We start from the raw sequence: 2,595 nt of genomic DNA, 5'->3' as shown, positions 1-2,595 counted from the left end.
ATCTTGATCGTTGTGTAGACAAAAGTTGGGGAGGGTATGTGAAGGAGGGACTGAGAAAATGAGAATAGAAGATTATTGCTGCATTTCTGTGTACAGATGGAACAGTGTGGTGGCAGTGAGGACAGAGAGAAGATGAATTATAGAGAGATTTTAAAAATAAAACTGACAGACTTTGAGGATGGAAAATATTTGTGGGGTAAGGGAGGGGTAAATATCACCGATATCTCAGGTTTATTAGACACCTCAACTTATGTTTCTTCATCACTCAGTCCTTCTTATCACATGTCCATTATTCTCTCACTGTGCTACTTGATGACAGGAGCTCAGCAGTATGCAAAAAAGAAGCGTTTATCTATTCAATTTACAGAGATTCTACCATGAGCTGAGTTCTGTGCTCGACAGAGTGGAGGGAAGCTGTAAACTGCAGTGGCAAAACGGACACAGCTTCCGCCTGCGAGGAGCTTCTGGGTTTATAATGGAATCAAAATATGTAAAGTGAGGCTCCATCAAAAGAAAAGCACTTCTTTTGAATTGCATCCATAGTAGGCTGCTATGAAGCATGCTGAAATTAATTCCAGAGCTTTGGGAGAAATGGAGCAAACTGATAATCTCTCTCTGCAATAAAAGAATTATCAGATGTCCCCGAAGCAAGACCAGAATGAACATGGAAAGAACAGTTTCATTCTGCTTCATGCTCATTTTGTGTTAGATATTTTGGTTTCTTCAATTCAAAATTGGTGTTTACTTTCAGAATTGTGTTTTAATGTATAATCATGGAATTTTGGAGACCCTCTGGCCCAAGTCCATCATTTTTAAAGAGGAAGAAACTTGAGGCCTAGGAAGGCAGATGGATAGATGCATCCTGGGCAGATTTAGGCAGTCATATGACCTGTTTCACTCTATCTTGGTCTAATGTATTAAATAGATTCCCAATTCAATCTAATAGCATTTATTTATGATATTCAACTTACTAAATATTATAAACTTCGCATATGAGTTTCTACAATGTGAGGCTGACAACAAAGGAAACTGCCATTTTTGTAGGTCCAAAGTAGTTGAATATCAGCAATTTCATATGGTTCAAACTGATGGGTAATATCGTATATATATATATAGAAATAATATTTCAAATGTAAAAAAATGTGCAATGTAGGAATGATGATTTCTCAGCCTAGAGCCTCTAACGCTTGTTCTGATATCAAAAATTAAGTTGCGATTCATTTGGGGAGAAATTTTTTAAAAAATGCAACAAATCCTTGATAACTCCCCTAAGGGGAATAGATATCGTTAGAACCTTTTAAATGAAAAGATCTGAAAAAAGAAATAAATGTTCTGTTAACAAACATTTGTCACCATCGGTACTTCAAATTAAGTTTAAAAATCTAATTTATTGCCTACTAAGGCACAATGCTATGTTAAAAATGTGTGATACAGTAGTCCCCTCTTACCTGTGGGGGATACAGTGCAAGAACCCCAGTATATACCTGAAATCATGGATAGTACTGAGCCTTGTAGATACTATGTTTTTTCCTATACATGCACACATACCTTTGATAAAGTGTAATTTTTAAGTAAGAGATTAACAATAATACCTAATAAAATTGAACAATTATAACAATATACTGTAATAATAAATTATGTGAATGCGTGGTCTCTCTCTCTCTTTCGCCCCTGCCGCCCCAATGCAAGACAGCTACTTAGTGACTAATGAGCAGTTAGTGTATCCAGCATGGATACTCTGGACAAATAAATGATTCACATTTTGGCTAGAACAGAGCAGGACAACATGAGATTTCATCACACTACTCACAACAGCATGAAATTTAAAACTTATGAATTATTGTCAACAACTAAATTGATAGTAATGCCTGAATTACTTGAAATTATATATAGTAAGGATGTCTGTAAAAAGAAATGTTGAAGGGTGAGCCAACTGTGAAATAGAGGAAAAAAATCATTTTGGATAAAATTTAGAGTCTGGCTATTTAGATGGTGTGCTTTATGGCCTTCATTGGTTACCTTTGAACAAATAAAGCAAATTTGAACATCTGGAAGAGTGAAGTTGATTATCAGACAAAACATTAATACATCAAGACAATCGTTATATTATATTCCCATTAAACTACTTTTCCCTGCTCACCTAAATACTTACCAGGATCTAACTTATTTTTCTCTTCTTTATTTGTCGTTATAAAGGCTTTTGAGATCTCAGTGTTAAATACATAAGTCTTGGCTAAGTCCTATGACATCCAGGGGAAGTCTAATACCATTCCTGGTGAGCTTGAATATTGATATAATTAAAGAAAAACTGTTGGCTGTCATTAATTGGCAAATTAACAAGGAGAATCATATCACTTTATTTCAAAAGATTTAGTTACTTTTCTCACATGAAAAATCAAAAAAGAAAAAAAAAGAGGGAAAGAATTAAGCAAATATTTCAAATAAGTCGTTTTTTTTACATTAAACTATTTATAAGCATTTTGCTACTATAGCTATCTTTGAATGCTGTCCTTAAAAATCTCTGATTTTTTTCATTTGTATGTGTACATAGACTTGTTAAAAATTGTTATATTTTTTCTTTTTGTTTATTTCTTT

General features: G+C 33.9%; 1 non-coding gene across 1 annotated transcript; it reads left to right on the top strand.

Moving 5' to 3' along the window:
• Positions 1–1,151: 1,151 nt before the first annotated feature.
• LOC111729366 lies at positions 1,152–1,219 on the top strand. Its single transcript, XR_002776212.1, has one exon. It is a non-coding gene; the product is annotated as a small nucleolar RNA SNORD52 (small nucleolar RNA).
• The last annotated feature ends 1,376 nt before the right edge of the window (positions 1,220–2,595 follow it).

This window comes from Pteropus vampyrus, unplaced genomic scaffold (genome assembly GCF_000151845.1).
Source record: "Pteropus vampyrus isolate Shadow unplaced genomic scaffold, Pvam_2.0 Scaffold259, whole genome shotgun sequence".
Taxonomy (NCBI): Eukaryota; Metazoa; Chordata; class Mammalia; order Chiroptera; family Pteropodidae; genus Pteropus; species Pteropus vampyrus.
The sequence above is the reverse complement of the archived record's forward strand: the minus strand, read 5'-3'. Positions and strand labels throughout refer to the sequence as shown.